At 40.1% G+C, this 24,843-nt stretch overlaps 1 pseudogene; it reads left to right on the forward strand.

The window, feature by feature from the left end:
- The first annotated feature begins 20,127 nt into the window (after nt 1-20,127).
- On the forward strand, nt 20,128-22,106 carry LOC133046463 (eukaryotic translation initiation factor 4B-like; annotated as a pseudogene).
- Nucleotides 22,107-24,843: the final 2,737 nt, after the last annotated feature.

A 24,843-nucleotide genomic window follows, 5' to 3' on the forward strand; every position in this document is an offset into this window, starting at 1 on the left:
ACGCTTCTGACAGTTCTTCCATTATCTTTCACACAAATGCCACTCTGATTCCATCTACTACATTTTCCTGCTTGGACTACATCCTGTGAATATATAGTAGAGGTGCAGATTTTATTTTCTTGTATTTAGCAGATTTTCAAAGTTTTAGTCCCAGGCACCGAACTGTATGTACATGTACACACACATGCACTCACGGACACACTTCAGCCCCTCCATCATTCATAAACACATTAGGTGCAATTTACTGTTATTCTTGGGAGCAGCTTTCAGCGCAGATGCTGTTGTCATCGCCCTCTGGTGGCCAGAGAGGGTCGATGGGTGACTTCAGCATTTGAGAACTTGAAACATCCTTTCCTCTGAAGCTTTCCTCCAAACCTTGAACCAATTTAGTAGCAGGAGTGAGGCAGATGAGAGAACTGGGCAAAGGCCCAAGGGCACACAAGTGTCTCAGACTGTCTGGAGAGAAAGGAGCAGGGTTTTCTTTGTTTTCCCAAATGCATACTAGAGCATGTTTTGCAATCCCTTCAGGCTGGGCTCTAAGCACCGTATATGTGTGTATGAGTGGGTGTGTGTGTGTGTTGGGGTAGGTGGGATATTTTCCATTTAAGCTGCTGGGAGGGGAGTTCATGAGCCTGACTAGGTCTTTAAGTGACTTTATAGGCGTTCAAGTTTGCTCTTCCCTGGGAGAGCCGCCTTAGAACAGAGCCCAGAGTCAGTCAACCCCAAGAAAGGGGAAGTGGGAGAAACAGGAGGCACAGAGGACACCGGCTATCCAGAGCCATGGGGTGTGTGGGCTGGAACGACCTCAGACACCGCCTGCCCCACCATCTCTGCGGTGCGCTCTGACAACTGCTGCTTCCACATGTGCTTCCATGGGCGGAAGTTTCCTTGGGCAAAAATAAAGTAAGGAATGCTGCTCCCTTTCACCTCTCCTGGTGATGGCATCACAGATAAGTGTATTAAAGAGTATTTAAGAGTCCCAAAATAAAATGGTTTAAAGTTTATTCAATTCAAGGGACTTCTCTAGTGATTCAGTGGCTAAGACTCTGTTCTCCGAAAACAGGGGCTTAGGTTCAACCCCTGGTCAGAGAAACAGATCCTGCATGCCACGGTGAAAGAGAGCCCGCGGGCTGCAGCCGAGGCACGGCACGGCCGTGTACATATAAACACACAGACATTGTTTAAGTGGGGTTTGATGCCGTTTCCTGGTATCACTGCCCCTTTTGCATGTAAACTTAATATTTTTTCAAAATTTTTGGAGAACCCCCAATAAAGTTCAACGCTTATATCTAATAACACAGAAATTAAGTCTCAGAGAGGGAAAGGCACCAGTACAAGGTCACGCAGTACATCAATAAGCCAGCCAGAGCCAGATCCCAGGGCTCTGCATGCCTAGTATGGGGCTCCACCCACTCCCCCGCTCCACTGATTCCAAGGAATCTGCAGAATGTGTCAGCCTCCTCATGGAAGAATTACTCTGTGTAGAGAAGTCTAAGTCCTTATGAGGTCAGGCTATTGGGTAGGACTTTATGTCTAAGTTCCAGAGATGACTTTTATACTCTGTGGAATGATTTTCAGAGTGCTACACAAATCTCTGGGGATTTTTGGATCTTTCTTCAAATCAAAAAAATGTTCCCTTTACTTTTCCATAGCCTTCTCAAAAGCAAACTACCCACCCATTCCCCCAGGAAAAGCCACTTCAGACTTTCTCTTCTAACCTGTTTTCTGTCTCAATGTAAGGCCATTTTAATTATAGCAAGTTTTCTGGTTGCAGCAACAACTAACTAATTGAAGTAAAGAAATGAATTTTTAAGAAGGTTTTGGGGTAACATAAAAATGTAAGGAACAAATTAAAGAGGGGGGTTCCAAAAAAGACAAGAACCAAGGCAAGGACTTGGTGCCAAGCACCTAAGATTTCCAAACAGCCAGGAGGAAAGGACTGGTTGGCCTGCTAACATCACGTGATCACCTTCTTGGTCTAAGAAGACAAGAACCCATGGGTGAGGGTTCTTTGCAAACTATACTCAGCTAGGCAGGTAGAAGTGGTGCAGTCAAAGGAGACTCAGGGGGCTGTTAGGTAAAAATGTAAGGGAAGGCAAAACAGAACCAAAGCATCCTGTCTCTGCCTCACACCACAGCCATTCAGTACGGAGCCCTGTTAAATCTCCCCACGATTATTTTCTGAATCTGTCCCCTCTTCATCTCTGGTCTTCCTATCATTGTTCCCGGTTATGAAAACCAGCTTTCAATGTGGCCCTTGTTCACACTGGCCCCAGTATCAGGTCTCTAATTTTGTTTGTTCCTCCCACTCCCAATCCATCTTTTGCTCTGATGATCAAGGGACCTTTCTAGCAAATCTGACAGTGCAATCTTGAACTTTGAAATAGACTTCTGTGTTTACCACCTCATCTTCCACCAGTCCCCCACACCCTCCAAACACCCCTCCTGGAACATCCTACCCTGCTCTTCCCTATCTGGGTCTCCCAGAGTCAGTTTAACTGTTGATTTCTCTAGGAGATCTTGTTAGGCCAGACTATTAGATTCTCTAGGGCAGTCACCATATATAATCCATTTGTCCCAACATTTTATTATAAAAATTTTCAAACATTCAGGGACAGCTAATCCATTTTTGCATGCTTGATGACCAGAGGTACAAATAAATCTTTGATGACTGATGAATGAATAAATGAATGCATCCATGAATGAATGATCTTCCCAATCTTCCTATTCTCCTGTCATAGTTTTACTTATTTTAATTAACATTGCTTGATCTTTGGGGGAGGAGGAGGTTACATTCTTCTAGAATTCCTGGGAGGTTTCTTTGCTAACTATATATATTCTCTCTCGTTCTGATACATTTTTTCCTGCTCCATTAAAACTTAACATTTATGCTTGTCATTGTCTAATGGATTGTCCACATCATTCTCTGCCCACTGTCACCCGACTCTGTTACCAAGGAAGCTGACCTTGAAGGGCTGTATCGCTTGCACACTCTTGGGTCTGGTCATGTGGGGAACTGGCAGGATGTGAGAACTGGAGGAACGCAGGCAGGACTTTCTCCACAAGGGCTTCAGTCTGGCAGTGGCTGCCTTCCTCCATCAGAGGTCACAATTCATGTCTTCTGACCTGTCTTCTAAGTTCTAGTCCCATCCCCTTGCCTCTTTGGGGGTGGGAGTGAGAACACTTCCTATTATCCTAAACCTGCTTTTCTAAATAATCCCCTTATTAAGCTTTCTTCAGTTACTCCTTTGAGCTGTGTCATCCATTTTCTACCCGGGACCCTGAAAAGAACACACTGTTCACCGAGCCACAGAAGCAGATGTCTGAAGAGTAGTTGGACAGGGAGGGGAGGGAGAGATGATGAAACCTCCACTTTGACATTAAGACTATTATCCCCATTAAATCCCCCTAGGAGAGGTAACAATGCATGAGTTTAAATTTTAGAACAGGGTTAGGGAAAGATATCTTTTTTCAAAGCAAAGTCTTCTTTCTCTCTTCTCTGAGAAAGCACAAACAGTAACGGCTTATTGACAGTTGATCTATTGTCTCCCCAAGAAGCAGGATCCAGTCTGACAAGATAAATACTTAATGATGAATACCTAATTTTAAAATAATAATAATTATCATCTATAATATATAATATAATATAATATATATATATAAATAATATAATAATTATAATATAATAATGGAGAAGATAAAGAAACAGAATCTTCCAAAATCCAGGTACACCTATTGTGGACAACTGTTACTCTTTACTCCAGCTATTGTGATTGTGGCTCAGAACTTTCTTATTCTTACATAATCTTATTTCCCCTCAAGACAGATTTTTTAGGGGTTCAGCAAATGACTGAAATGAGCAAGTCAGAGTCTTTCCTGGAATTTTTGTAAGTAGAACTGGAGAAAGAGACCTAGTCCCTCTGTGGTTACAAAGCTGGAACACGTGAGGAACATGAGTAAGTGGTCATAGCTTTCAGTTGGTGGCTCAAGCTGGTACAATGGAATGGATCTGGACCATTTTCTAGAAGGGCGAGTGGCATCTAGCTTAATTTAAGCAATCAAACAACCGATTATTGGAACCTTCATACATGCCTAAGAGAAGACATAGACCACAGCTGCCAACAATCCAATTAGGAAGACAAAATTAAGATACGTGAAAGAAAAGAAAAGATATGACATATAATTAAATGCTAATTGACATGGGTCATATAGTAATTGCTATGAAAATTCTAAAGAGGAAGAAAGCACTTCAAGCTGAATCAGGAGGGCTGAGGAATACCATTTGGCTTTTGAAGGATGCATACATTTGATGAAATCAATGAGAGGGAAAAGAGTCTTTGCATTGAGGGAAGCAAAGGCAAGAAGGCAGAAATAGAATGGTGTGTGCGGTTGGTGAGAGGGCTCTGGAAACATGGTGTATGAGGGTTTGGGGACATAATTCTATTGATCTGAGACAAAATTTGAGAGAAAGAACTTGGATACCTGATTTGCCTTTGGAGGGGGCTTGGTCACCTTGCCAGAGAAGTTGGAGGCCTCTGTGTAGAGACAATGACTCTGACTTTGAGCAATGATACAGACTGGAATCCCCAGAAGGAAACCGTTAATGTGACTCCAGGTCAACTTTGCCCTGGTCTGAGAGGAGGCCAGATGATCTGGGGGCGCTTTTGTTTCCCTGAATTGGTGCATTTAGATGGTGACTCAGCCAGCTGTTGGGGTTGGCCAGAGTGATGACCTGGGAGGCCTGGAAGGTTGGTGAGTTCAGTCAGTTGCCTCTTCAAACTATCAATGAAGATTTGTCTCATATTTGAGCAAAGCAAGAACTGTCACTGGGGAAATGACTCTCCAATTTGAGGAGTATTAATCACCTAATTAACCAGAACACCTGCTCATAAAACTTATCCCACCCAGGGAACCAAATTAAACAAAGCATGAGGATGTGTCGCACAGATTTGGCGGTAACATCCGCGTCTTTGGCTGGCCTCCTTGGGCACTGGGGTTCACAAAACTCTCCAGCCAGCTGTTGGGCTTGACAGAAACTTTTAGAATACTAGCTTTGTTTAGCAAACAGCAATTAGTGCAAACAGAGAAACTCCTCTTGCAACTTACCTGGAATCATGGATGTCCCTAATGCACTGGGTACTATTCTGAGTATTTTGCATATATTAACTATATAATCCTCACGGTAACCAACTGAAGTCCCCAGCAGAGGCTGGCTCCATGCTCACAGATCCAGTTTCTTTTTTCTGGACACACAGGAAGACTACATTTCCCAGCTTCCTTTGCAGTTACATGGGGGCCATGTGCCTCATTCTGACCAAACAGAATGTGTGCAAAAGTGATGCATACCACTTGCAGAGTTGGTCTTCGGAATCTCTTATATAACCAGGTAAGACTTCCTTCTGACTGTTGCTGCTACTGCTAAGTCACTTCAGTCATGTCCGACTCTTCAAGACCCCATAGACTGCAGCCCACCAGGCTCCTCTGCCCATGGGATTTTCCAGGCAACAGTACTGGAGTGGGTTGCCATTGACTTCTCCATTCTGACTGTTAGCTAGACATAATAGAAGGGATTCAATGAAGGATCCCAAAGTATCACTGAGAGAGCAGTAGAGCCACAAAAAAGAAGATGCTGGAGCCCCTAAATTACCACATAGAAAACAGTGATCAAACACTGTAACCTGAGAAAAACCCAAACTCTCCCTGAGATCTTGGGGTTGTTTATTACATCCATTAGCATTAATTACCCAGGCTAAAACACCAATGCAATCTTGGCAATTATACAATCACACAGGATCAATCTTAGGGAAAGCTACTACCTGTGTGTGTTACGGTTTCAAAAACAACAGGGAATTCCTCCCATCCTGTAATCATATTTTCTTCTATTAGCTCATAGATAAAATGCTTTTAAATAATAACCCTCATTATCTGCATTTTATGTCTTATTCATATAACATATCTTTACTGAGTACATTCAAGGTACAGGTAATATTAATCATCTTATAGTGAAGACGAAGTAAACATGATTGCCACTCATAAAGTCTTGCATGGGCAACAGATGTAAAATAATCAATTAAACAAGAAAGTACAAAGATGTACTTTGTACAAATTACAAGATGTTAGGAAGAGAGGTAATAATGTAACATGATAAAGACCAAATGAAGTTAACAGATGTTCTAAGAAGTGGTTAGGGGAAAGAGACTCAAAAGACAAGAAGAGTCTTGCTATGATATAATAAGTTATAGAGTAGGGCAGGTCACTATCCCAAGAGACAAAACAAAACATGTAAAGGCCCTGCAGTGTGGCATGACTGGTTGGAGGAACATAAAGAAGGGCACTATGGTTAGATCCTAGAGCGTGAGGGAGACCTGTTCTGGGAAGATCAGAGTTATTTGTCCCTTACTGTTCCATTGACACCAGTCTATACAAAGTATAACAATGAGTGATCTTACCTCTGTCACTTGTCTGTATAATGAGAAATGTAAGCTCTTAGATTAATCTGATCTGATACAGAATCTATTGCAGTTCCAGGGGTATTTATATACAACTGTTAGTCGCTCAGTTCTGTCCGACTCTTTGTGACCCCACAGACTGTAGCCCACCAGGCTCCTCTGTCCATGGAATTCTCCAGGCAAGAATACTGGAGTAGGTTGCCATTTCCTTCTCCAGGGGATTTTCCTCATCCAGGGATTAAACCTTGGTCTCCTGCATTGCAGGCATATTTTTTTTTACTGTCTGAACCACCAGGGAAGCCCCAGGGGCTGATAAAAGGCAAACTAGTTACGGGAACTACATTAAAGCTATCTGTATAGGCAACATCATATTTTCCCACAGCCTTTAGGTTTTTTGATGCCACTGGTAGGCAGGGAGGAGACATGATGAAGACCACCAGGGTAGGAGATAAAAGCCCTTCTAACCTACCCTTTGAGTCAGCACTCATTGACTGAATTCTCAGTCCTGGGGAAGGCATGTAAAATATTTTATTGTACAAATATCTGTTTCCCCAAGTTTAGCTAGTAGCACCATCATTTCCTCAAGTGGCCAGGCCAAAAAGCTAAATGTTATCTTCAACTCCTTCCTCTTTTCCTCTTAATTCACTCCATCCATCAGCTCACCAAAACCTCTCGATTCCTCAACTAAAGTCTCGGTGAGATCCTACCCCCAACACTATCTCCTTGGCTTCATTCAAGCCTCAATGGCTTCTTACTCAGGCCCTTTAACCAGCCTTCCTATTCAATTCCTCCAGTCACATTCCAGAGCTTAGAGGCATTTCCATTACTTACAGAATAAAGTCTAAGGTATATACATGGTAAAGAAGAGTCTTTATCAACTAACCTTTTCACTGCCTTTTTATCTGTTCAGTTCAGTTACTCAGTCATGTCTGACCCTTTGTGACCCCATGGACAGCAGCACACCAGACTTTCCTGTCCATCACCAACTCCCAGAGCTTGCTCAAACTCATCCATCGAGTCGGTGATGCCATCCAACCATCTCATCCTCTGTTGTCCCCTTCTCCTCCCACCTTCAATCTTTCCCAGCATCAGGGTCTTTTCCAATGAATCAGCTCTTCACATCAGGTGGCCAAAGTATTGAAGTTTCTGCATCAGTCCTTCCAATGAATATTCAGGACTAATTTCCTTTAGGATGGACTGGTTGGATCTCCTTGTAGTCCAAGGGACTCTCAAGAGTCTTCTCCAACACCACAGTTCAAAAGCATCAATTCTTTGGTGCTCAGCTTTCTTTATAGTCCAACTCTCACATCTATACGTGACTACTGGAAAAACCACAGCTTTGACTAGACAGACCTTTGCTGCCAATGAAATGTCTCTGCTTTTTAATATGCTGTCTAGTTTGGTCATAGCTTTTCTTCCAAGGAGTAAGCATCTTTTAATTTCATGGCTGCAGTCACCATCTGCAGGGATTTGGGAGCCCAAGAAAATAAAGCCTCTCACTGTTTCCATTGTTTCTCCATCTATTTGCCATGAAGTGATGGGATCGGATGCCATGAACTTAGTATTCTGAATGTTGAGTTTTAAGCCAAGTTTTTCACTTTCCTCTTTCCCTTTCATCAGAGGCTCTTTAGTTCTTCTTCACTTTCTGCCATAAGGCTGATGTCATCTGCATGTCTGAGGTTATTGATATTTCTCCTGGCAATCTTGATTCCAGCTTGTGCTTCATACAGCCTGGCATTTCACATGATGTACTCTGCATATAAATTAAATAAGCAGGGTGACAATATACAGCCTTGATGTACTCCTTTTCCTATTTGGAAGCAGTCTGTTGTTCCATGTCCAGTTCTAACTGTTGCTTCTTGACATGCATACAGATTTCTCAGGAGGAAGGTAAGGTGGTCTGGTATTCCCATTTCTTGAAGAATTTTCCACAGTTTATTGTGATCCACACAGTCAAAGGCTTTAGCAGAGTCAATAAAGCAGAAGTAGATGTTTTTTCTGAAACTCTCTTGCTTTTTCTATGATCTAACAGATGTTGGCAATTTGATCTCTGGTTTGTCTGCCTTTTCCAAATCCAGCTTGAACATCTGGGAGTTCACAATTCATGTACTGTTGAAGGCTGGCTTGGAGAATTTTGAGCGTTACTTTGCTAGCATGTGAGATGAGTGCAATTGTGCTGTAGTCTGAACATTCTCTGGCATTGCCTTCCTTCACAAATCCCCATTCCCACCTTAGGCTGAGCCATAGAAAATTAATGTCCCCTGAATGCACTGAAGTGTCTGCCATTTGTCATTTATCTCATGTTCTTCCCTCTTTCTGCAACGCCCTGCCCACCTCTTCCCTCTGGTGAAATTTTCCTGGTCCTTCTTCATGCAACTCAAGCCTCACCACCTCTGTGAAATATTTTGTACTGGCAGGGAGGAGAAAGGGGTGGCAGACGATGAGATGGTTGGATGGCATCACCTGCTCAATGGACATGAGTTAGAACAAACTCTGGGAGATAGTGAATGACAGGGAAGCCTGGTGTGCTGCAGTCCATGCAGTCACAAAGAGTCGGACATGATATAGTTACTGAACAACAACAACAAATATTAGAGACTTCTTCATTTGATCTCTGGCTATAGAAGTTTCTATTACTGTACACCTTACTCTAATGTAATTTTCTCTTTACAATTCTGCCTTCATCCCCAGTTAGACTGTGAGTCCCTTGAGAGATAGAATGTGATTGACTAAACTCCTTGAGAGAGTTGTGTATCCTCAGTGGTGTGTCTGAATCCTCTTCACCATTCTTTCTTCAATCCATCCCTTTCAGAATTTCTTCCCAACATTCTACTGAAACTGTCCTCCCCATTCTTCTAGTTACTTAAGCCAACATTCTTTGAGTCATCCTTCACTGCTCTCTTCCTTTTATATTCAACATCCAAACAATCAGCAAATCCTGTTTGTTGTTTCGTCAAGTCCAGAATTCTACCATTTTGCTTCATGTCTATTGTTCCCACAAGTGACTGTCACGTCTGGCCTGGATTATAGTAATAGCCTCCTACATCCTAGCTTCCATCATTCTCTACTTTCTGTAATCAACTTCTAACCCATCAGTCTCATAATGTTAAAAAACATGTAAGATCATATCCTTCCTCTCATCCAAAGCTTCTAGCAATGATGCAGTAACAGGAACTGGATTTATCCTCCCTTCTTAAACACATAGAAAACTGGGCACAATGTATGAAAAAGATGGATTTTAAATACTGGAAAATTAGAAGTGCATGACTGTGCTCCCCGAAATGAGAAACAAATGAGATGAGTTGTAGAAATTTGCTCTTACTGCCTAGAGACATTTTCCAAGCTGAAGTACAGGCAGGAGAACTAAGCATTCTCTCTAAGTTGAAGAGACAAAGATTACAGGGGCCAGTGAGTCTCGAGTTGTGAGACTGTACACTTGACAAGTAGGTGCTGAACAGAAGAGAGTTTCAGATTCTAAGAATCTACAGAGAGGCTCCTCTGAGTTTCTGGCTGAGAGTTTGTAAGAGAGAACTATATGAGGCTGAGGGAAGAACCACCAGAGAGCAGTAGAATAACCCTAATTCCTAGAGTCCACACTGCAATTCCGTGTTTCCACTGGCCACAGTGAAAGTCCCTCATCATACATAGGCCACTGGGTAAAAACCTCAGAAGAGCGTTGCTTTTATAACACAGCTAACAACACTACAAAGAGGATGTACCTAAGAAAAGCTTAAAACAAATCTCAAGAGAATTCAACTGAGTTCATGTAATTCAACTGTGAGACAGGACAATGTTTCACACTCTTGAAAAAAAAATACACCACGTGAGCACTCAACAATGTCAGTTTCACAAAGACTGGCGTCGTGTGTGCGCTCTGTTGTGCCTGACTCTTTGTGACTCCAGGCTCCTAGCCCACCAGGCTCCTCTGTCTGTGGGATTGTCCAGGGAAGAATACTGGAGTGGACTGCCATTTTCTCTTCCTGGGGATCTTCCTTACCCAGGAACTGAACTTGAGTCTCCTGCATCGCAGGCAGACTTATTTTTTTACCACTGTGCCACCTGGGAATCCCTTCAGAATGACTGTCATCTAATAAAAAGCCATCAGGAACACAAAAAAGCCTGAAAATATGATTTATAAAATAGAAAAAAGTAAAATCAATAGAAACAGACCCAGAAATGGTAGAGATGATAAAATTAACAGACAATGATGTTAAAATAGCTATTATAAACATACTCGAAATTTAAAGGAGGTAGAAAAAAATGAAGATACAGAGAGAATCAAGTGGAATTTCTAGGGCTATAAGATACAGTATCTAAAATGAAAGGCATTGGAGGGATTAACAACCGATAAAATCCAGAAAAAGAACTTGCATCCAGGATTTTTTTTTCAATTGTACCACTTCATAATTAAAAGACAAACAGCCAAATTAAAGATAAGCAAAAGACCTTAAGAGATACTTCATCAAAGAAAATATAGAAAGAGATACAAATAATAAGCAGATACATGGAAAGATGCAAAAAATCATTAGTCATAAATAAATGCCAGTTTAAATCAAAAGCTACCACTATATAGCCACTAGAATGGCCCAAACCAAAAAGTATGAAATTACAAAGATTTGATGAGGATATAGAGAAACTGGACCCATGTTCATTGCTAGTAGGGATAAAAATGGTATATCTGCTTTGGAAAACAGTTTGACAGTTTCTTAAAAATTAAACATATACTTATCATATAAAGGACTCAGTAATTTTACTTCTAAGTGCTTGCCCAAGAAAAAGGAAAAGATATATCTATAAGAAAATCTGTATAGTGATATTATTCATAACAGCCAAAAATTGAGACTATGTGTATATCCACCAGTTGATGACTAGATAAAAAACTAAAAATAATATATTCATACAATGGAATACTACTCACCAATTAAAATAAATTAAAGCAAATTCCTGATATATGCAATCATACACACAAAACTCAAAAACACATAAGGGATTTGATTTAGGTCATACCTGAACGGCTGAATGATTTTCCCTACTTCAACTTAAGCCTGAATTTTGCAATAAGGAACTCATGATCTGAGCAACAGTCAGCTCCAGGTCTTGTTTTTTTTGACTGCATACTTCTCCATCTTTGACTGCAAAGAATATAATCAATATGATTTCTATATTTATCATCCGGTCATGTCTATGTGTAAAGTCATCTCTTGGGTTGTTGGAAAAGGGTGTTGGCCATGACCAGTGAGTTCTCTTGACAAAACTGTTAGCCTCTGTCCTGCTTAATTTTGTACTCCAAGGCCAATAACTTGCCTGTTATTCCAGGTATCTCTTGACTTCCTACTTTTGCATTCTAATCCCCTATGATGAAAAGGACATCTTTTTTTTGATGTTAGTTCTAGAAGGTGTTGTAGGTCTTCATTGAACCAGTAAACTTCAGCTTCTTTGCCATCAGTGGTTGGGGCATAGATTTGTATTACTGTGATGTTGAATGGTTTGCCTTGGAAATGAACTGAGATCATTCGGTCACTTTTGAGATTGCACCCAAGTGCTGCATTTCAGACTCTTTTGTATAATAGCATTAAAAACATGAACTATTTAGATGCAAAAGATTTAAATGCTCACAATGACAAAATGTTGATGAAAGAAACCAAGACGATCTTATAAATGGATAGATACAACTGTGCTCATGGATTGGAAAATTTAGATATCAATTTACCTCAAATTGATTTACACATTCAATACAATCCCAATCAATATCCTAGCATGATTTTTTTGTGTAGAAATTGACAGGAAAATTCTAAAATTTATATTGAAAAGCAAAAGAACTAAAATCATTGAAATAGGTAATTCTGAATAAGAAGAATATAGTTGGAATAGCCACATTACCCACTTGAAGACTTACTATTAAAGATACAGTAATCAAGATGGTGTAGTATTGACTAAAAGAGAGACACAGATCAAGGGAATACAATCAAGAGTCCAGAAATAGACCACTCATATATATGGCTATTGATTTTCAACCAAAGTGCCAGAGTAAGTCAGTATGTAAAAGATAATCTTTTCAGCAATGGGTGCTATAAAAATTGGCCATTTATATGCTAAATAAGTAAACAACCTCGACCTTTTTTTGCACCATATATAAAATTAACTTGAAATGGTCTGTATCTAAATGCCAGTGTTACACATATAAAAACTTCTAGAAGATGTCACAGAGAGCACAGACTATAACAGGAGAGAACTGATAATTGAATGAAATCAAAATTAAAAGTCATCTCTTCTTTGAAAGATGTTAAGAAAATTAAAGATAAGTGACATATATCTGATAATGGCTTTGTGTTCAGAATATTAAAAAAACCTCTCAAAATTCAGTAAGACAAGGAAACTAATAAAAAATGGGTAAAAGCTTGAACAGACCCTTTACCAAAGAAGACACAGAAATGGTAAATAAACATATGAAAAGAAACTAAACATCACTAGTCATCAGAGAAACTGCAATTAAAATCATAGTGAGAAACCACTACATACTCACTGACTAAAATTAAAAAGTGCCATTGAGAATGTAGGGCACCTGGAGGCCTCATACACATTAGTGATGGGAATGTGAAAGGGTGAAGTCTTTGGCAGTTTCTAGTAATGTTATCAATTAACTTACTATGTGACACAGAACCCTCACTTCTAGTATTTTAACCAAGAAAATTGATAATCTGTGTACACATAAAAACCTGTTTACAGATGTTTGTAGAAGTTTTGTTTAATAGAAGCAACCCAAATGTTCATCAACTGCTGAATGGATAACCAAAGCTGGGAAAGATTGAAGGCAGGAGGAGAAGTGGATGGCAGAGGACAAGATGGTTGGATGGCATCACTGAATCAATAGACATGTGTTTGAGCAAGCTCTGGGAGATGGTGAAGGACAGGGAAGCCTGATATGCTGCAGTCCATGGGGTCACAGAGAGTCAGACACAACTGAGAGACTGAACAGCAACACATGTAATGGAATACAACTTAGTAGACCCAGAGGGATGGGATGGGGAACACATGTAAATCCAAGGCTGATTCATGTCAATGTATGGCAAAAACCACTACAATATTGTGAAGTAATTAGCCTCCAACTAATAAAAATAAATGAAAAGAAAAAAGAAATAAAGCATCGATATAAGCAACAGAGATGAATTTTAGAAGCATTATATTAGTGAAAGAAAGTATAAAACATAGTCTATAATTACATTTATATGACTTTATATAAAAAGGCAAAAAACATATAAAAACAGATTAATCATTGGTTGCTAGGAACTGGCTGTGGGAAGAGCTGATTAACTACAAAAAGATACACGGAAACATTTTGCAGTTATGGAAATGTCTAAATCTTAATTATTGTTTTGGTTTTAAAACTAAATACATTTGTCAAAACTCATCATACTACACTCAGGGAAAATTTTATCATCTATAAATATTAAGATCTCAGTAAACTGACCGCCCCCCCCAATTTCACCTAAGACTCAGTTTCTTCATGTATAAAATTGTGGCCACTATTATTTTTTCCTTAAAAGTGATCTTTTTTCCATGGAAATACTATTCCAGCCCTGATTTCTAAGTCACTCCTTTGATTATCATTTGCCACTTTATATCACTGATTAATAAAGACAAAATACATTTATGACAAACGTCTATTATTACATTCCATAGATACTGCTAACTTGTACAATGTTTAAGGTGAATCCATTTTTGCAGATTCCAAGCAAACACTGGAGACTCTAGACCTCTGTGAGAACAACTAGCTTTTCAAATACAAATGCTGTCCTCTTTTCTCAGTTTGCAATGGAATGTTCAACGGGTTGAAGAAAGAATTCTCAAAAATGTTTCTAGTTGTTTCTCAGAGCCTAGGAGGCATCCCAGGTAGCACAGTGGTAAAGAACCTGTCTGACAATGCAGGAAGTGCAAGAGATGTGAGTTCAATCCCTGGGTTGGGAAGATCTCCTGGAGCAGGAAATGGCAACCCACTCCAGTATTTCTTGCATGGAAAATTCCGTGGACAGAAGCAGTCCATGAGATCGGCGAGTCGGACACGCATGCACACAGGAGGTGTCAGGGTTCTGACATAAAGCAGCGGGACTTGTATTTTCATAGCTGGCATAATTACACCCAGAATAACTGGATCCATTTTGTGTTTCTTCCCTTTTGTTTCCCGTGGACGTGGGGTTACTCCTTCACTTGGCCTCAGAACTCCGCCTGCAGCTCACCTCCTATTACAACTCTAACAGTGACCCTTGTTGCTTACCCTTGGTGTCTACTGCCTTCACAGACATCTCCAATTGTCCTGATGTATCAGTCGCTAGTCTATTATTTCAACTGGAGACATATTCTCTAAACCTACCTAGAACTGGATTTTAAATGATACAGATTCCCAAACACTATTCTAGACTAATTAATTTCACATCTAGACACACGCTAAAGAACTGAGCAATTCCAGATCTAAGAGCATACATGGGAAAAGACTCCAATTAGACCATTGCTTAAAAGTGCAAATTATTGGGCAAAACTAAAGGCCCACCAAAATAATGGATAATAAATTGTGATTATACATACAGTGTAAAAGATGCAACTAGGTCAATGAAAGCATTGTGTATGTATCAACATAAATACCCTACTAAAACACAAGTGGAAAATGAAGTTCAAAAATACATGAAATATTATGTCATTTATATGAAACTTGAAAGAAGCAACTTCAATACTGCAGCTCAGATGTCATATGTTTCTTATGGATATATTCATGTGAAAAAATTAATTAGAAAATCAATAGTTACGTAAACACTAAATTCTGGATAGTAGTCACCTATGGAGAATAAGGGAGGGCAATGGGATAAGGCACTTCAACTCTATCTGTAATATATTATTTCTTTAGAAAATTTTAAAACAAATATGGCTAAATATTAAGAACTAGTAAGGGTGAAGAGTCAGTTCAAGAGTGCTTTGTAAACAACTTTGTAAAGCAACTACATTCCAAATAAAATTAATTCTTAAAATGTTTTGTATCATTTTTAAACTTTTATATATGCTTAAGTATATAGATATAAAAATTAAGATCTAAATAGACATTTCTCCAAAGAAAACATACAGATGGCCAAGAGGCACATGAAAAGATGCTCAACATCACTAATTATTAGAGAAATGCAATCAAAACTACAATGAGGTATTACCTCACACCAGTCAGAATGGCCATCATCAAAAAAATCTGCAATAAATACTGGAGAGGAAGTGGAGAAAAGGGAACCCTCCTACACTGTTGGTAGGAATGTAAATTGGTAGAGTCACTATGGAGAACAGTATAGAGGTTCCTTAAAGAACTAAAATTAGAGCTACCATATGACCCAGCAGGGCTTCCCAGGTGGTGCTAATGATAAAGAACCTATCTGCCAATGCAAGAGACATAAGAGATGTGGGTTTGGTACCTGGGTCAGGACAGCTCCCCTGAAGGAGAGCACGGCAGCTCACTCTAGTATTCTTGCCTTGAGAATCTCACAGACAGAGGAGACTGGAGGCTTACAGCCCACAGAGTCACACATGACTGAAGCAACTGAGTATGCATTCATACATGATCCAACAATCCCACTCCTGGGCATATATTCAAAGAAAATCATAATTTGAAAAGATGCGTGTATTCCAATGTTCATTGCAGCACTATTTACAACAAACAGGACACGGAAGCAACCTAAATGTCCACCAATGGAGGAAGGAATAAAAAAGATGTGGTACAAAAAAAAAAAAAAAAAAAAGATGTGGTACATATATAAAATGAAATATTATTCAGCCATAAATGAACAATAATGCCATTTGAAGTGACATGGATGGACCTAGAGATTGTCATAGCAAGGAAGTCGGACAGAGAAAGACAAACACATGGTATTGTTTACATGTAGAACCTTTAAAAATGCTGCAAATGCACCTACTTACACAACAGAAATGCAGTCACAGATACAGAAAGCAAACGTATGGTTACCAGGGGACAAGGGAGGAGGGACAAATGGGAAGACTAAGACTGATGTATACACACTGCTATGGACAACATAGGTAACTAATGAGACCCTACTGTAGCACAGGGCCCTCTGTTCAATACTCTGCCAGGACCTATGTGGGAAAGGAATCTAAAATATATATGTGTATGTATGACTGATTCACTTTGCTGTTCAGCAGAAACTAACACAATATTGTAAATTAACTATACTCCAATAAAATTAATTTTAAAAATAAATAATAAAATTATTTTTTCTGCCATTAAGGTCATCCAATGAAATGCATGAAAAATCATTAGCATGGAGCTTTATAACTGGTACTCAGTAACCAGACATTAAATGATAGATTTATAAGCTTATCAATTATGCTCAAATACACTCAAAGACATTCAAAATAATAAATTTTAATAATATAGTTGAAGCAATTAAAATATCCAATTAAAACTGTTGTGTAAAATATCATAGTTTAATTTACATGAGTGGACACATGAAAAAATATTCACCCACTGAAATGATGATTTTGACGATTAACCTTAAGGAAAATACTTAATATATAATGTTAAATAAAAAAAAACATTATGTAATACTGGTTATATATGTGATATCTAATTATGAGGAGATTGGAGCAAAAGTCAGCATAAAAAATGCAAAACAACAAGGAGCATGGTAGAATGATGAGTGATTTACTTCCCTTCTCTATTTGCAACTTTTTTCTAATTTCTTATGATTAAAAAAGTTAATATATCAAGGTGAGTTCATACTTTCTTAGGCAGATTCCAAAGAAAAAGGCACCACATGATTCCTAATGTCAGAATCTTAGAGAGAAGTAGATACACACGCTGATGTGTAGATCTGATGATGGCAATTATGAGCTTTTGCACATTGGCTTTTGATTCAATATAGCCAACCCTTTTAAAATCTGTGCAATTTATAAATTCTTGTCCCCAAAATAACTGAGGCTCAAAGATACATGTGACTTTCACATCCTCTCTCCCACTCCCTTTCTTCCTGCTCCTCCTCCTCCTCCCCCGCTGCCCTAGTCTCTGTCTCTAAACTGGGCTCCCAGATCACTGAGAAAACTGAAGTAATCACAAGAACTCTTCTCCTTCCCTAGATGCTATCACCACAGCTAGCCACCTGCTACCATTTTTTTTTTTTTCATTGAAATTTTTTTTTTTTTATTAGTTGGAGGCTAATTACTTCACAACATTTCAGTGGGTTTTGTCATACATTGATATGAATCAGCCATGGATTTACACGTATTCCCCATCCCGATCCCCGCTCCCACCTCCCTCTCCACCCGATTCCCCCGAGTCCTCCCAGTGCACCAGGTCGGAGCACTTGTCTCATGCATCCCACCTGGGCTGGTGATCCGTTTCACCATAGATAGTATACATGCTGTTCTTTTGAAATATCCCACCCTCACATTCTCCCACAGAGTTCAAAAGTCTGTTCTGTATTTCTGTGTCTCTTTTTCTGTTCTGCATATAGGGTTATCGTTACCATCTTTCTAAATTCCATATATATGTGTTAGTATGCTATAATGTTCTTTATCTTTCTGGCTTACTTCACTCTGTATAAGGGGCTCCAGCTTCATCCATCTCATTAGGACTGGTTCAAATGAATTCTTTTTAATGGCTGAGTAATATTCCATGGTGTATATGTACCACAGCTTCCTTATCCATTCATCTGCTGATGGGCATCTAGGTTGCTTCCATGTCCTGGCTATTATAAACAGTGCTGCGATGAACATTGGGGTGCACGTGTCTCTTTCAGATCTGGTTTCCTCAGTGTGTATGCCCAGAAGTGTGATTGCTGGGTCATATGGCAGTTCTATTTCCAGTTTTTTAAGAAATCTCCACACTGTTTTCCATAGCGGCTTTACTAGTTTGCATTCCCACCAACAGTGTAATAGGGTTCCCTTTTCGCCACACCCTCTCCAGCATTTATTGCTTGTAGACTTTTGGATAGCAGCCATCCTGACTGGCGTGTAATGGTACCTCATTGTGGTTTTGATTTGCATTTCTCTAATAATGAGTGACCATTTTTATCCATAGACTTCTCTTTGCCTTCTCACCTGTGTGTGAACCACCCACATCCCATCTAAAGTGAAACCCTTCTATCTGTGCTCCAGATCCCACTCCCCTCTCTTCCACGGTCATTCTAGCAATCTCTCCTCTCTCTTCTATGTAAATAAGTTTCTCTACTGGGCTTTCTTTCCATCATAAACATGTGCTGTATTCTCTCCCATTAAAGAGAGAACATTCTTCTTGATCTCACTTCCGCATCCATCACCAACCTTGCTCCACTCTGAACAGAAGTTTTCTGTGTAGGCAGTCACCAGTGCTCCCCATCTACCACTCCACTAAAAAATCCTGACCGAGGTTAACAATGACATCCATGTGTTGCTGAATCAATGGTTAATTCTAAGTCCTTGCCTTGACCTATTGCACACAGCTGTTCACTCTCTTTTAATACTTTCTTCCACTACACTCTGTTGCTTTTCTTCCTTCCTAGATGAATAAACTGCTTCAGTGTTCTTTGCTTATTCCTATTCTCCCCAATCTCTTCATGTTTAAATGCTTCAGAACTCCGTATTTGGATCTCTTCCCTTCTTTATCTTTACTAATTTTTCAGTGATCTTATCTGGTTTCAAGACTTTAAACACTATCTGTATACTGATGGCTCTTAAATTTACATCTTTATGCCAGACTCCGGATTTATACATATGATTGCCTATCCAACATTTCCACTTGGCTGTTTAATGGAAATCTCAAACTTAGCACATTCAAAACCGAATTCCTTGTCTTTCCCCTAAAACTTTCTGTTTGCTGCTTTCCTCATCTCAGCAGATGGAAACCGCATCCTTGCAGTCTCTCAGCCCCCAAACTTTGGAATCGTCCCTGGCTCATTTCCTCTTTACCCCCCACTTTCAGTACATCAGGAAATCCTGTCAGTTCTGTTTTCAAAATACCTGCCGGTTCTGGCCACTTCTCACCACTCCACAACCTTTCTCCAAGCCATGAAGATACTCGTCTGTGACTCCTGCAACCGTTCCTTAACTGGGCTGTCTCTATCGTTCCTTTCTACGAGTGAAGCCCTATTTCACTCAAAGCCAAAGTCCTTACAATGTCTTAGGCTCTACATGGTCTGCAGGCACCCCATGCCATCCAGACCTCCTTCCTTATTACTGTCCCCTTCATTTATTTCACTCCAGCCCTGCTGACTTCTTTTCTGTTCACTGAATATGCTAGGCTCCCTTCTGCAGTGCCTTCTCCAGGTTTTCCCTCAGCCTGGGGCAAACTTCCCTTAGATATCTACTTGTGTCACATTCTCATCTCCTTCAGGTCTTTGCTCATATATGACTAATCAGGGACCATGTTACTTAATATAGCGATCACTGCCTCCATCCCAACACTAGCTCCTCCTTACCCTGACTTATTTTTCCCCTCTTTTGCTGAGCATTTATCTATTTTTGTGTCATAGAAGTCATTTGCTTTTCTTGTTTATTATTTATTGACTATCTCCTGTGCTAGAATGTGAGTTTCTTGAAGAATGGTCTCTTTATTTTGCTTAGTGATATGTCCCAGTGCTAAGAACAGAACCTATACCAATGGAAAATAAGCACACAAAAGGATACACACTGCCTTTGCGTTCTCTCTCCCTCTCCCAACATGGCGGCCTCAGCGAAAAAGAAGACTAAGAAGGGGAAGACTATCTATCTCCCTACCTCAGCGAAAAAGAAGACTAAGAAGGGGAAGACCATCTCCCTAACAGACCTTCCGGCTGAGGATGGAGGGACTGCAGGAGGCAGCACCTGTGTCCCCACACCAGTCAGCTGGGCTGATGAAACAGACGATCTGGAAGGGGACGTTTCAACCACCTGGCATAGTAATGATGATGATGTGTATCGAGCACCTCCAACTGACCGTTCCATCCTGCCCACTGCTCCACGGGCTGCTCGGGAACCCAATATCGACCAGGAGCCGTCTTCCCAAATCTCCACCCTACACTGCTTTTCCAGGGAACCTGCCCTATGATGTGACAGAAGACTCCATTAAGGAATTCTTTAGAGGATTAAATATCAGTGCGGTGCGTTTACCGCGTGAACCCAGCAATCCTGAGAGGTTAAAAGGTTTTGGTTATGCTGAGTTTGAGGACCTGGATTCCTTGCTCAGTGCCCTGAGCCTCAACGAAGAGTCTCTAGGTAATAGGAGAATTCGAGTGGACGTTGCTGATCAAGCACAGGATAAAGACAGGGATGATCGTTCTTTTGGCCGAGATAGAAATTGTGATTCTGACAAAACAGATACCGACTGGAGGGCCCGTCCTGCTGCAGACAGCTTTGATGACTACCCGCCTAGAAGGGGTGATGGTAGCTTTGGAGACAAGTATCGAGATCGTTACGATTCAGACCGATATCGTGATGGGTATCGGGACAGTTACCGTGATGGCCCACGCCGGGACATGGATCGATACGGGGGCCGAGATCGCTATGATGACCGAGGTGGCAGAGACTATGACAGAAGCTACGATTCCAGGATAGGCAGTGGCAGAAGAGCGTTCGGTAGTGGGTACCGTAGGGATGATGACTACAGAGGAGGCGGGGACCGCTACGAAGACAGATACGACAGACGAGATGACCGGTCCTGGAGCTCCAGAGATGATTACTCTCGGGATGATTATAGAGGTCCCCCCCAAAGACCCAAACTGAACCTAAAGCCTTGGAGTACTCCTAAGGAAGATGATTCCTCCGCTAGCACCTCCCAGTCCAGTCGGGCAGCCTCTATCTTTGGAGGGGCAAAGCCTGTAGACACGGCTGCTAGAGAACGAGTAGAAGAGCGGCTACAGAAGGAACAAGAGAAACTGCAGTGTCAGCTGGATGAGCCAAAACTAGAGCGACGGCCTCGGGAGAGACACCCAAGCTTGCGAAGTGAAGAAACTCAGGAACGGGAACGATCGAGGACAGGAAGTGAGTCATCACAGACTGGGACCTCAGCCCCATCTGGCAGAAATGCACGAAGAAGAGAGAGTGAGAAGTCTCTAGAAAATGAAACCCCCAATAAAGAGGAAGACTGTCAGTCTCCAACTTCTAAGCCTCCCAAACCTGAACAGCCTCTAAAGGTAATGCCAGCCCCTCCACCAAAGGAGAATGCTTGGGTGACGCGAAGTTCTAACCCTCCAGCTCGATCTCAGAGCTCAGACACAGAGCAGCAGACCCCTACAAGTGGTGGAGGGAAAGTAGTTCCAGCCCAACCATCTGAGGAGGGATCAGCAAGGAAAGATGAAAATAAAATAGATGGGGTAAGTGCCCCAAAAGGCCAAAGTGGGAACTCCAGCCGTGGTCCGGGAGATGGAGGGAACAAAGACCACTGGAAGGAGTCAGACAGGAAAGATGGCAAAAAGGATCACGACTCCAGATCTGCACCTGAGCCAAAGAAAGCTGAAGAAAATCCAGCCTCGAAGTTCAGTTCTGCAAGCAAAGATGCTGCTCTGGCCATTGACGGTGAAGATGGAAATGAGGGAGATTACACCGAATACACCTCTGCATTCTGTGCTTTCTCCTAGTCTCTCTCCACCCTGGAACATTCGAGAGCAAATCAAACCTCTATCCAGACAAGACAAAATAAAACTCACCATCTCCTGGAAAAAAAAAAAAAAGGATACACACTAAAATGATAACAAAATATCATTACACACAGATTAGAAGGGAAATGGGGGATAGTGCAAAGTGCTGGTGAGGGTGTGGGGCAACTAGAACTCTCACACATCGCTAATATTAATGCAAAATTGTACAACCACTTTAGAAAACCATCTGTTAACTCATATAGTTAAATATACACTCACCATATATGATCCAGCAGTCCCATTACCCTAAAGAAATGAAAGCATGTATTTATACAAAACTTTGTACACAGGTGTTTATAACAGTTTTGTTCATAAATGCCAAACACTGAAAACAACCCAAATGCCTTTCAACTGGTGGTTAGGAAGATAAGTAGTATTGCATTTATTCAATGGGATACTACTCAGCAATAATAAATGAACTATACTTACAACAGCTTAGATGAATCTCAAAATACATTGTATTGAGCAAAGTTAGAAAGGCTATTTCTGTATAATTCCATTTATATGATATTCTGGAAAATAAAAAATACAGAGATGGAAGACATATCAGTGGTTTCCATAGACTTGGGTGGAAGCAGGGTTGACCACGAAGGGGAATGAGAGAATTTTTTGTGTGGGAATCATTCTATATTTTGACTATAGTAGAGATTGCTTGACTGTATACATCTGTCAAATCTCATGGAACCATACAGTAAAATAATTTTGCCCAGTGTAAACTATACTTAATACACCTGAGTAAAAAGGGAAAAATCTAGATTGACTGTTGTTCCTTCTTCAGCACTCTGAAATTAAGATTTCACTGCCTTTCACCCTTTGTTGTTATTATGATAAATAGTATTTTTTGGCTTAACTACAATATATCAAGAGATGTGTTTATTTTCATTTCTGTTTACCCATTGCTTTCTAAATCTGAGAAGTTATATCTTTTATTAAGTCTGGAAATTTTTAAGTATTATCTCTTTGAATGTTGTATCTTCTATGCTCTATACTCTCTCTTTATGTAGTATCTATTACAGATAAATTTGACCCTTTTTCCTTCTTACGTTCCTTTTAATTAATATGTTTATCATCTTATTATCCTCTAGTGGCATTCTGGAGAAGTTCTTCAGATTTACTTCTCAACTTTCAAGTCTCACCTCAGTTTTGTCCGATCTGTATTTTTTTTAAACCAATCCATTGCCTTCTAAAGTTAAACAGTTTATTGTAACATAACATAGATACACAATTATGCATAAATCATAAATGTCAACTCAAATAATTTTCACAAACCAAACACACTGTGAAACCACCTCCAAGAACAAGAAATTAAGTGTTGCCAGCACCCCAAAGACCCCCTTCACATTGCTTCTCAGCCACCAGATCAAGCCAAGGCAACCACAATTCTAACACCATAGATTAGTTTTACTCATCTTGAACTTAATTATAAATGGAATTTTCAATATGAAATCTCTTGGCTTCTTTTATTCAACATTATGTCTGTGAGAGTCATCATACTGTGTGTGTAGCATTCATTTCTCACTGTGGTTTAGTATCAGTTGTCTTAAGACATTACATGTGATCTATTTATGTATATGTGGGTAGTTTCCTAGTTGACACAGTTAGAATAAGACTATATGTACATTCTTGTACATATTTCTGCCTTTCTGTTGAGTATACATGTAGGAGTAGAGTTACTGTATCATAGGATAGATAAGTTTTCTCTTGATGCTCTGACAAATTGCCACAAACTTAATGGCTTAAGACAACAAGTTTAATAACTTACAGTTCTGTATATCAGAATCTCACATGAATCTCACTGAGCTAAGATGAAGGTTTAACTTTAGAAGGCAATGGGTTGGCAGGACTGTCTTTCTTTCTGGAGGCTCTGGGAAATAATCCATTTCCTTGTCTTTTCCAACTTCTAGAGACCACCTGCTTTCTTTGGCTCATGTGCCTCCACCAGTAACTTTGATTCAAATCCTTCTCACTCTTTCATTTGGTTCTCTCTTATGATTTCCTCTTCCACTTTTAAGGGCCCTTGTGATTACATTGGGAACGCCCAGATAGTCTCCCTATTTTAAGGTTAGGTGATTTGTAACCTTAATTCTGTCTACAAACTTGATTCCTCTTTGCCATATAACCTAACATACTCACAGGTCCTTGAGAGTAAGACAGGGACATCTTTGGGGAGCCATACTTTGACTACCACATAGGGTATGCATACATCCAGTTTTATTTTACTATGTCATAAGTTTTTTAAAGAAGCTGTTAACTTACACTCCCACAGCAGCGGAGCAAAGTTCTAGTTGTTTGATATATTTGCAAACACATTTTTTATTTTATTCATTTTGGTGGCATTGTACTGGTATCACACTTAAGTTTTAATTTGTATTTCCCTAATGGCTAATGATGTTGAGCATCTTTTTCAGTGGTAACTGGCTTTTGGAAAGCTTCTTTTCTGAAGTTCTTATTTGAGCCTTTTGCTCATCTTTTTATTGGGATTACATCTTAATTGCTAATCTGTCTATCAATAAATTTCTAGCAATAGATTTCCTTAAGTATTATGGATGTTTTGGTATCATGGATGTGCTATGTGCTCAGATGCTCAGTTGTGTCCGACTCTTTGCAATCCCATAGATTGCAGACTGCCAGGCTCCTCTGTCCATGTGATTTTCCCAGCAAGAACACTGGCAATCCTTTGTCAGATATATATACTATAAATACCTTTTCCTGCTCTATGGCTTGTCTTATCACTTTCATAGTGGTATCTTTTGACAAACAAA

This window comes from Dama dama, chromosome 25 (assembly GCF_033118175.1).
Source record: "Dama dama isolate Ldn47 chromosome 25, ASM3311817v1, whole genome shotgun sequence".
In the NCBI taxonomy this organism is placed as follows: domain Eukaryota; kingdom Metazoa; phylum Chordata; class Mammalia; order Artiodactyla; family Cervidae; genus Dama; species Dama dama.